Here is a 12851-nt window from a genome sequence, read left to right as displayed (position 1 = left end):
ACACACACACACACACAGACACATACACACAGACACACACACACAGACACAGACACACACTCACACACACACACACAGACACACACACAGACACACACACTCACACACAGACACATACACACAGACACACACACAGACACACACACAGACACACACACACACAGACACACACACACACACATACACACACAGACAGACAGACTCCCTGATTCTCTGTTTCACCACCATGTCACACTGTTTACCTGTTGTTAGCTACACCCTCTCTTAGTCTGCACTACACTATTCCCAATACCCACTGAAGACACACTGCTTGTCATTGTCCTGTCTGGGAACAGCGCATACAGGGAAGAGATTGGACAATCACAAACATGAGTTTTATTTATAGACATCAAAAGCATGGTGACTAATGCCCATTCTGCAGTCCATGGTAGTTTGCTGCCCCCAGCTCCCAATGACGGTGTCAGCCAGCTCCTGTCTGGCTCGCAGCTTTACTCTTTCATGCACAGAGAGAGCTTCCACGTTCCCAATGTCCTTGTAGACCTCTTCCTCCTCCTCATTGGGAAAGTGCCCCCGTTCCCCCAGTTCCTCAGCATCTGTCACATCACCTCGTTGCCTTATCCATCTGCACAGAGTGTAGCATGCTGGGATGTGGACACTCAGCCTGGACTGTACTGATCCTACCCCCTAGCCCCAGTGCAGTCTGATCAGTGGAACTACATCTTCATCAACCCATTGACTGCCACCCCTTGGCCCTGACTGAAGCCTGGGCAGCATTGTATTCCGGTCTGAGGAGACGGGGTAGGCCATTTTGGACTGAGATGAGGAGAGATGTCTTCATTCAGAGAGAGAGGTAGGCCTGTGGAATTCTCTGTCACAGAAACCGGTGGGGGCCAAAACATTGAATGTTTTCAAGACGGGCTTAGATATAGTTCTTAGGGATGACAGGATCAAAAGGTATGGGGAGTAAACAGGAACAGGTTACAGATAACACAAAGATATGTGGAGGGATGTGTAGTATTGAGGAAGCATGGAGGCTGAAGAAGGATTTAGACAGGTTAGGAGAGTGGGCAAAGAAGTGACAGATGGAATACAATATGTGAAAGTGTGAGGTTCTGCACTTTGGTAGGAAGAATAGAGGCATTGACTATTTTCTAAATGGGGAAAGTCTTCAGAAATCTAAAGGACAAAGGAACATAGGAGACCTAGTTCAGGACTCTCTTAAGGTTAACACACAGATTCAGTTAGGAAGGCAAAAAATTCGCCTCAAAAGGGCTAAAATACAAGATACTAGATACAAGAGCAGGGATATACTGCTGAAGCTGTATCAGGCTCTGGTCAGACCACATTTGGATAGTGTGAGCAGTTTGGACACCATATTTAAGGAGGGATGTACTGGTGTTGGAGGAGGTCCAGAGGAGGATAGAAGACTTGTCTTTTGAGGAGCAGTTGAGGCCTCTGGGTCTGTACTCAATGGATTTTAGAAGGGTGAGGGACTTTTTAAAAAATTTATAGAATACAGAGAGGCCTGAATACAGTAGATGTGGAGAAGATGTTTCTCGGAGGAGAGATTAAGACCTGAGGGCACAGCGTCAGACTGAAGGGATGATCCTTTAGAACTGAGATGAGGAGGAATTTCTTCAGCTAGAGGGAGGTGAATCATTGCCACAGAAGGTTGTGGAGGCCAGGTCATTGAGTGTATTTAAGACAGAGATAGATACATTTTTGATTGGTAAAGGGAGCAACTGGAGAATGGGGTTGAAAAACTGGAGAATGGGGTTGAGAAACATATCAGCCATAATCAAATGGCAGAGCAGAGTCAATGGGCTGAATGGCCTAATTCTACTTCTATATTTTATGGTCTTAGAATTAAAAAGGGACATGAGGGGAAAAACTTTCACTCAGAGGGTGCTTTGTATGTGTAATAAATTAACAAAGGAAGTGGTAGAGGTGGGTACAGTTATAACATTTAAAAGTTATTTGGATAGGTACATGGATAGGAAATGCTTAGAGGGATATGGACCAAACTCAAGCAAGTGGGACAAGTTTAGTTTGGGAAACATGATCGGCTCGGATGAGTTGGACCAAAGGTCTTTTTCCAAGCTGCATGACACCATGACTCTATTGAGTTAGTTCATCAGCTACGATCATATTGAATGGCGAAGCAGGTTTGAATGACCAAATGACCTCCTCCTGATCCTATTTTCAATGTTTCAATGTATCTGCATTCCTGTGCCCAACTGTCGAAAACAATCCTTCAATATTTAAAGCTGGAGTTTAAGTGCTTCCTGTGTAAACCTGGTTGCCGAATCTATGTATTGGCCACTCTTCCACGCATCAGCATCAAAGTTTAGGTTTCATAACCTGGCCTTGAAATTGAAATAGCCATGACTTTGATTTGAAACAATATTCCAGATTTGCCACTTACTACATATTAACAACAACAACGGCAACCATTTCCAGACCCGCCACATCTTTCCAGATCAATTAGGAAAATGGACAATAAATTGTCAGCAATACCAATATCCCATGAACGAATAAAAACTCGATACGTTCCATATAATCTATACAAGGTCACAGCTCAGTGGTTATTTTTTGCAGGAAATTGCTCTGCACAAAATGGTTGCCACATTTCGAGACTTGACAACGGTTTGCATTTCAAAGTAAATCAGTAACTGTGAAGATCTGTGGGACATTTCCAACAAGCACGATAAGGTATTAAATAAATGAGTCTCTCTTGCAACTTCCCTGTTAGTTATTCACGAGGTAAGTTCAAAGATGATGTTATTTCTCTCTCCCCCGTGGGTAATGCACTATCCTGTGTTAAATTCCATCTGTCAGTTCTGGCCACTTTCATACTCCAGTCACTTTGTAGATTCCAAGCTGCCTCATTTTCCTCCCATCTCTCAATTAGGCAGCATGTGGAAATGTGACCATGTGAATTAAGATTCGGCATTTTAGGCATCACTGGCACAGCACAGTAATTAATGGGTGAAAAATGATTAAGATTCAATTAGTTTGCCTTCTACTGTTCTGCCCTATATGTGACACATTGATCATTGTGGAGTTGAATAATCAGCTGATCATAACAAACAATTTCTCTCTCAATTTATTGACAACACTTCCTGACTCGAGGTAAGGAAATTCCCAGGGATGGAGGGCTCTGGGAACACCCTTGATCTAAATTCACCTGTTCCTTCCCAGGGTTGCTACTCTCACCATATGTCACGTCTTAAATTATGCATATACTGTGTCCTCATAGGTTCTTTTCTGGAAGAAATCTATCTAATTTGCATCTGAATGAATCAATAACCCATTTTCACTGATAAAGTCTGCAACATAGATTAACCACCCCTCACTGAAATAATAGAGTCATCGAGTCAAACAGCACAGAAACAGGCCCTTTGGTCCAGCCAGTCCATGCCAAACATAATCCCAAACTAAACTAGTTCCACCTGCCTACTCCTGGCCCATATTCCTCCAAACCTTTCCTGTTAATATATCTGTCCAAATGCTTTTAAATGTTGTAATTGTACCTGCATCCATCACTTCTTCAGGAAGTTCATCAGGAACCACCCTCTGTGTAAAAAATTTGCCCCCATGTCTTTTTTAAAACTCTCTCCTCTCACCTTAAAAATGTGCCCCCTAGTCTTGAAACTCCCCATCTGAGGAAAAAATTAACTACCATCAACTCTACCTCCTCACTTTTTTATAAGCTTCTATCAGGTCAACTCTCAAACTTCTTAAACTCCAATGAAAAAAGGTCCCAGTCTATCCAACCTTTCTTCATAACACATACCTTCCATACCCGGCAACCTCCTGGTAAATCTCTTCTGACCCCTCTCCAGCTAAATAATATCCCTTCTAAATCCTGTTTTTGCCAAGCTTATGACCAACTCTGCCTTCCGTAGTCTCTCAAAGTCTGCCAAATGCTGCATGAGATGTTTCCACGAACAGCTAATGATCACTAAGTCATCTACATAGACGGCACAAAAGTCAACCTGCTACAGTTCTGTTCATAAGCCTTTGAAAAGCTTTTTTCTTTTAACTCCTCAGTTCCCTGGTTTTCTTTCAACTTTTCCTCCTGTGATCTGGCTATATCGTTTCCAAGAATAAACCGTACTCCTGGAATAGTCAATTTTTCCATCACTCCCATTCTCACTTCCCCAGTCTTGATTGGACTTTCTAGCCTTATCTTATACAGTGGAACAAAACTCCTGTCTCCATTTATTCCACAGATTACCACTCTCTTAGGCAATATTTCAGAAGGAATGCAAATATTTTCATCTGTTACTATTAGAGACAGGCTAGCTCCCATATCTCTCAATATTGTAACTTCTTTACCTTCTCCCCCTGTTCTACCTGAGTAAACCTTACCCACGCAGGTCAAGTCTTTGAAAAGATTGGGCACGATCTTAGTATCCAGCCTGTGACTAGGTTGAGCACTCTCCTGCAGCTCCTTCACTCCTCTTGGGATTTCCTTCACTACATCAACTAATCCCACTGGTTTAGCTTTTTTTACCACATCCTTTTTCCCAGTGCCTCTCTTAACCACCAGCACGGTGACTTTGTGTGTTCCCTCTCGAATAGTGAAAACACCTGGGGTCTTTCACCTCGTTTTCACCCTCTTGGGTTTCCTTTTCTCACATGTGGTAAACTGCTCCCAGTGTGATCTACTTTTTGATTTTCATTAGCATCTCACTCTTTCCCAATTTCTATCCCTCATGGAATGAAATTACTGTCGGAAGCTAGATTTTGATTAATGCACTAATGTGTATTCATCTGCATTCTCTACAGCTCTTCTCACTATTTAAACTCCCTGTTCCTCAACATGAGTTATTGTCATTTCTGGAAGTGAGTTTTTAAACTCCTCCAGCAGAATAATATCTCTAAGATCCTCATGTGTCTTTTCTATCTTTAATGCTCTCCCCATCTATCGAAGTTGCTCCGTTTAATTCTTTCAAACCTGACATAAGTCTGACCTGGTTCCTTTCTTATATTTCTGAACCGTTGTCTATATGTTTCTGGTACCAGTCTGCAGGCGCTCAAAATAGTCTGTTTTACTCCTTCAGACACCTCCTCTGACAGAGCTGCAAATACCTCACCAGCCCAGCCCTACTTGGTCACAATTAACATTACGCACACAGTGTCTGGCCAATTCATCTGTTTAGCCAATTTCTCAAAGGAAATGAAAAAGGCTTCTACATCTTTTTCATCAAATTTTCCTAATGTTTGGACATATTTGTATTTATTCCTACCAGGTCTTTGGCGACAATGGGTTTGCTCATCATCACTATCCTCATTAATAAACCTACCTTCTATCTTCATCTCCATCCCTTTAAATTGACTTTCCTGTCTAATTGCCAATTTCCAAAATTCCCACACTCTCTCCTTTTCTTTTTCCTCTGCCAGAGTAATTCTTTCCTTTTCTTTTTGTTCTGCTCCTGTTCTCTTTCCTCTGCTTTTAACCGGAATTCAAACTGTTTCAGTTCCATTTCTTTCTCTTCACTAGGAATCATCTTTCCCTTACTTTTTCTTCTCATTTCCACCTTTTTAAGTTCACTTTCTAACTCCAGTTGTCCCATTTGCAATTTAATTTTTTTCTAACTCCATTGAGTTGACTGTTTCTCTGGTATACCTAAATGCTTGGCTAACTCCATTACAATTTCAGCTTTCCTGTTATCTCTAGTCAAATTCAATTTTAGCTCCCAGTGTCACCTTCACCTTGGCAAATTTGAGAAGCATCTTCGACCACTGCCCCCCCCACCCCGAACCTTTTTAGCAATGTTAAGAGCCATTTCCCACTTTTAATTTAACCAACAACAAGTTACCAAATTTCAACAGATTTTCCACTTCTCACTTAAGTTTTATTTAAAGATCTAGGACACTAGTTCCCGAGTGTGTTTAAATCTGCTGGGACCTTTCATACCCTAAATCTGTTCAAATCTGTCCAAATCCAGGACACGAGCCCCCAGTCTGATATAAGGTGGAGGTTGACACCCCCCCCAACCCTGAGAATTAAAACCGAAATACCCAAAGAGGAACACCACACCTCATAATCTATAAAAGGAGTGTGAAAAATGGTGTAACCTGCCTTTCAGCAACTTCTAGTGGTTAAATAAATTAAACCCCGGACACTCACTTAAAAATCAACAAGTAACAATTTATTTATCTAATTCTAGGAGTGAACAAATTAACTAAACTATTAACAAACTGAATAAACCTCTTCCAACTTCAGTATATTCTTAAATAAAACAAGATTCTAATGGTAATCTGTTCCAATAGATAGAAGTCCTACTTCTGTAAAATGAAATAGAATTTAGTCCCTTGAAATTATAGCTAGGTTATGTGTCTTCTGGAATGTTTTGTGCCTTCTCTGTTGATTCTTCTGCCAGGAACATTAACTCATTGTGCCTTTGGTACCATTGGTATTTAGATGGTGTTTTCTCGAAGGTATATAGGAGGCAGTGAGAGCCAGTGATTCTCTCTTGAGAACTAACGGCTGTTAACACTGGCAGATGGCAGTTAGCTCTGCTGTCTTTGTCCAGCTGCCCCTCTTCTTTTATACCGTTAATGAAATATCAATATTTCTTACAATAGGATTGGTCCTATGTTGTCAAAACCATCAGATTTAAATTTAATTGGTGTTTGGTATCTAAGTGCCTGGTTAAAATTGATTGGCTAAATTCAAAACTTGTTGTCTTGTTAAAAACTGCCACTTGGCCTGCTAACTGTATGGCCCTTTTGATAAAAATGTTTCAATTGGGGTGCTGTCTATATACTTACAAACTTTCAAGCTGCTGCTCACAGACAGCGATTTTAAATCTCTAAGCACAGAAAAAGCACATCATCTTTTAAAGGGGCCATGCAATACTTTCTCCCTTAGCATTTTACAAATACCAAATTTTAACATCCTGCCTCCTAATCCACAAGCAATCTACTCAACTTCACAACAAAATGATGAACAGAAAGAGCAGGAACCAATCCTGATATATATGTATATATGAGGGAGGCCAGGATGAGGTAGAGATGGAGTAGGGAAGTGGAATGGGCAATGGGGAGGAGACGGGAGGGACATTGTTGTAAAGGGTTCGGGGTGGTCATCGAGCAGCGTTTCCCTCAGTTGCTACTGAATTTTGTCCCTTGTCGCTGTTCCAGGATTGACTGGGGTAGCAACGGTCTATGACTGAGGAGTGTGGAGGAGGAAGGGGAGGGAGGCAGAGATTGTTGGGTCAGAGTAAGGGTGTAGCAAGCAGCAGTAGGAGGGAGAGAGGGAGTTAGACAGATTGACATTTGGGTGTCCAAGACACCAGATAGTCCCAAGAGGCAAGAAGACATTGGAATATCCAGGAGGACTGGTTGGGTGGTGCAGATGCAGACTTTCTATGTTCATTATCCAATTCCTTTAGAATCCTAAAATCCACTACTGTCTCGCTTGTAAACCTACTCTTTCCCAATTAGACTGTGTAAACAATTTCCATATCTGCTACTCATATTACAATCCTTTTTCCCTGTAATCATTCTGCTTACTCTGTTCTGTTTCCTTTCCACATTCAACATTCAGCAGCATTAATTATTTCATCTGACGCTTTCTTATCTCAGTCTCTTAATTTTGCGCTCGTGCATTCAATGCTCACATTCCATGTTAAATAATGAGCTTGTACTAATGTTATTCATTTGTCACAGTGTTTTAATGGCCTGGATCATGTCCCATTATTAATTTTCCTTTCTCCAAATTAAAGCATAGCTAAGGTCTCCAAGTTCCTTTTGAGCACAGTGTTCAACCCTGAATCTATTCCCGTGCATCAATATCCCTCTCTTGGGAATGAAGCCAAACACAGTTTCTGACCTCACCACTGATCTGTACGAGGTGAACATAAGATCAAATTACTGCAGATGCTGTAATCTGTACCGAGAACAAAAACTGCTGGAAATCACAGCGGGTCAGGCAGCATCCATGGATAGAGAGAGAGAGAGAGAGAGAGATTCGAAACATTAGCCTGCTCTCTCTCCACGCCTGGCCCAAGGTGAATGTAACTTATTTTCAGGCATCGCGAGAATTGACTCAGCAGAGTTACCAAGTTGATCATTCGAGTGAGCAAGATTGGAGCAGGACTTTCACCAAGAATATAAAAGCGCCACATGTGCAAAAATGGGATATTAAGACAATAAATGTTTTGCAGCTGACATTTTTCAGTAAAGGTATTGCCAAAATGATGCGCCTCTCAAATAGAATTTCCACACTGAGTGCAGGTGGACAAAATTACAGTCCACTGCATTAACATCTCGTCCATTCCCTGCGCTATGGAACGATGGGTGCTGATTCAGGAAATGATAACATCCACCAGAATTGAATTGGTGTTGAATTTCTTACAAAAGATCGGGGTAAGCCATCAGCTGCACTTTTCCTACCATCCCACATGATGGAAAAGGAAATGTCACAATTGATCCTTCGGTGCTGGCCTCTAACTGATGTGAAACCTACTGGGACATAGAAACATAGGAACAGGAGGAGGCCATTCAGCCCCTTGAACCTGTTCTACCCTTTACTGAGATCATGCTGCTCTTTGACCTAACTCCATATACCTTTAGACCTTAGGCCCATATGCCTTGACACCTTCGCTTAACCAAATTTTATCCATCTCAGATTTAAAATTAACAACTGATCCAGCATTCATGTGGAAGAGAATTCCAAACCTCTCCTGAATGACCTGGCCCTAATTCTCAGACTTTACCCCCAGTTCTTGAATCCCCAGCCAGTGGAAATAGTTTATCTTTATCTACCCTGTCTTTTTCCTGTCAATATCTTGAAGACTACAATCAAATCATTCCTTAGCATTCTAAATTCTAGAAAATACAGGTGTAATTTCTGTAATTTCTCCTTATAATTTAACCCCTGAAGTCCAGGTATCATTCTTGTGAACCTATGTTATGCTCCCTCCAAGGACCAATCACCCTTTCTAAGGTATGGTACCCAGATCTGCTCACAGTGCTCCAAGTGGGGTGTAGGACCAAGTGAATTCTGCTGTGAACCTTCAGAATCTGCACTGAATCTTTATCTTGGGTTCGCAGGAGGGAGTGTGGATATAAGGAGGAGGTGTGTGGATAGCCAAATGAACTCAGTGCATGGCTAACAACAGCCAATTATCAGAGACTAACTTGGGTTTTCCATTCAGTCTGTGGGGCTCCCTTGGTTTGAGGCACAGGCCAGAAGCCTGGAGTATGCCTCTTCGACCTTTCTTCTTCCAAACAAATGAGTCGCTCAGTTCTGCAGTGACCATGAACCCTAAGCTCAGCACTGAACCTTTTCCAATGCATCAATGTCCTTTTAATGTGACTAGAACCAGACACAGTGTTTGTTGAACATCTGCGCTCAGCAATGACCTGTACCCAGTAAACCAAGACTATCCGCAGTCCTTCGGACACAACATGCTCTCCAGACATGAAGTGGCTGGCTCGGGGGAAATCACCATCTCGGATTGTTTCCCACACAGTGTGGGGCAGGGACCTCTCTGACTCTGACCTGTGGGATCTGATGTGAGCAGACAATTTCCTGTCATCTGGTTTCTCGTCATTCACTGTAAAATCACATCAGGGGAATGTGACTGCAGTTACTTTATATTAGACCTGGGGCTGCATAGTTAAACGGGGTTATATTGCTGCTGTTAATACAGGATTAGATGCACCATCAATGCTGTAGGGAATGGCTGACAGTCTAATCTGCGAGGAAGGGTCCCCCGACAGGATTCTAGGCTGCAAAAAGTTAAATATATTGAAGAGAGATCACAGTGAAGTGAGAGATAGCACTGGGAAGCAATGAAGACTGATTTCATGTATTGATTTGATGCGCCTTGCCCCTCACTCACTATTTATGGATTAAACAACCCAGTCTGTTGTTCACCCCAACATGATTTGTTACAATTTGAGCCAGATATTCCGAAACAATTTCTTAAACGTATGGGAGCCCCCTTAATGTTTATTGGTCTTTGAGTGAGTCATTTTATTTTATCTCCTCAGGTCATGCGGAATATAAATTCAGTTCCCTCCGTCAGACAGAGCTCAGCATGGAACTCCACACAGTTGATGATAGGTGCACACACTTTTCTGCTGATACCTCATATTTTCTAATAGGAAATTCTTAGCCAGATATGCGTGCTTTGTTAGAAAGCACTGCGAGGAGGTAGGTCATAAATATCAATTCTCCACAGTTTGCAGATGTTATTCTCTCCTACTGAAAGAAGTCAGTGCGCATCCAGTCAAAATAAGATTCACACCAGCAAGTAAAAATGTGCTTGATCATTTGAAATGATTTGATCTCAACTCTCTCGGTGGTAGATTTACCTTTTAATTACAAAAAGCATCACAGAGACTTCAGAAAGGAAAAGACGGGAACACATTATTTCCTTTGTTGATGGAATGTGTCTCCAGTTCCCTCGACCCAGAGCTTTAGAATTTCCTCCCTGAACTTTTTTGCCCTGCTACCTCTTATTCCTCCTTTAAACTTTCCCCCACTGGGCAGGCTGCTGGACATGTTGCTGTGGCGTAATCACGAGAGGTTTTACTTTTCAGTTAGTTGTGAGTTCAAGCCCAGCCTCAGGACTTGAGGACAACAATCTAGATGACTGGGGAGTTGAAGATGGCCTGCTTTGGTTTAGATGTTAAACATATCTGAGGAGAATGCTGAGGAGCAAGAGAGTTATCTACAGTCCTTCATCATTATCACAAAACAAAACAAAATTATCTGTCATCACCTGGTCTTGTTTTCCTGGGATTGGAAGAGGCTGAGGGGAATCTGACTGGGGGGGGGTATAGAAATTTATTAAAAGCATAGACAGAGTAGATCATAAGAATCTCCTCCCCATGGCAGATGTGTCTAAGACCAGAGGACATAAGTTTGAGGTGAGGAGCAAGTGGTTTAGAGGAGATCTGAGAAAAAAAAAATCACCCCAGAAAGTGGTAGAAATATGGAACGTGCTGCCTGACAAGATAGTTAAGACAGGTACACTCACAACATTAAAAAAAAGCATTTCGATGAACACTTTAAATGCCAGGACATTGTAAAATATGGGCCAAGTGCAGGTAAAGGGGTTGGTGCAGTTTGGCGTTTGTTGGTCGACAAAGACATGGTGGGCCGAAGGGCCTGTTTCTCTCTTGTACGACTCTAAGTCTCCATCATATTCCTGTTTATGGGGAGTTTACTGTTTACACAAGTGTACAGCTGTGTAACCGTCTTTACAGCAGTGACTGCTTCAAGAAGTTAATTAATTGGTTGTAAAGTGTTTTACAATGTCTAAAATCATGACAGACACAAAATAAATATTGTTTTCTACATTGAAGCAAACAAATAAGGAGCAGGCATAGGCCATTCATCCCCTCAAGACTGTTCCACCTTTCTTTGAGATCCTATCTGATCTGATTGTAATGTCAAATTCACATTCCTGACTAATAATTCCTGACCAGATAACTTTTCACCCCCTGGCTTTAAGAATGTATCTACCTACTTCTACTTACCTACTGCATCACACTGAGAGAAAAATAATTGCATAGTTCTGTTTTAAATTGGTGATGCCTGGTTTTCAAACAGTGACCCTTAGTTCTAAATTCTCCCACAAATGAAATATCCTCATTACATCGATCCTGTCAAGATCCTTCAGGATCTTAAATGTTTCAAAGAGGTCACCTCTTGCTTTTCCAAACTCCAGAAGGTACAAACCTAAACTGTCCAACTGTTCCTTATAAACCAGTCCACTCATTCCAGCTATTATTCTGGTAAACCTTCTCTAAGCTCCTTCCAACACATCTACATCTTTCCTGATGGAACACTGCTCCAGATGTAGTCTCACCAGTGCCCTGTATAACAGACACATAATCTCTTTACTTTTTGTATTCAATTCTTTACACGACTCAGTCTCACAACTTGCTTGATGGCATTCTTGTGAAGCACCTTGAGTTATTTTACTCTGTTAAAGGTGTTAAATAAATGCAATCGGTTATAACGGTCATCAAGTGAACTCCAGGCCTTTGACTGAACCCATTAGTTATAATGCAGAAACCTAGTAGAAATAACTCAATATGCAAGGCTCAGAACCGTCCAATTTTGACGATGTCCTGGAAACAGATTTGTTTGTTGTTTCGTTCTAGCTCCAAAATGCTTTGCTTAGCAGTCTCTAAAATACCGCAGATCCTTTAGGATGTGGAACTTCTAATTAAAGTAAACAGCTTTTAATTTGATGAAAACTATCTCCTCATGCCTTTGTTTCAGATAACAAGGTGCAGCAAATCTAACAACATCACAACTTGATTTAATTTATTATTGTCAAATGTACAGTGAAAGGCTTTGTTTTGCGTGGAGTACAGACAGATCAGACCATACAAAGTGCATAAGGTTAAAGAACAGAGCGAGGAATACAGTGTTAAAGCTGCAGAGAGAGTGTACAAAGAGCAAGATCAACATTAGATTTGAAATTTGAGAGGTCCATTTAGAAGCCTAATAACAGCAGGGGAGAAGCTGTTCTTGAACCTGTTGGTTTGTGTGTTTAAGCTTTTGTATCTTCTGCCTGACAGAAGAGGTTATAACCAGAGTGGGAGGGGTCTTTGATGATGTTGCCCGCCTTCCCAAGGCAGTGAGAAGTGTAAGTGAAGTCAATGAATGGAAGATAACAAGGTGTAGAACTGGATGAACGCAGCAGGCCAAGCAGCATCAGAGGAGCAGGAAGGCTGACGTTTCGGGTCTAGACCCTTCTTCAGAAAATCTTGCTCCTCTGATGCTGCTTGGCCTGCTGTGTTCATCCAGCTCTACACCTTGTTATCTCAGATTCTCCAGCATCTGCAGTTCCTACTATCTTCAAAATGTT

This window comes from Rhincodon typus, chromosome 20 (assembly GCF_021869965.1).
Source record: "Rhincodon typus isolate 14 chromosome 20, sRhiTyp1.1, whole genome shotgun sequence".
Taxonomy (NCBI): domain Eukaryota; kingdom Metazoa; phylum Chordata; class Chondrichthyes; order Orectolobiformes; family Rhincodontidae; genus Rhincodon; species Rhincodon typus.
Note: the sequence above shows the minus strand (reverse complement) of the source record.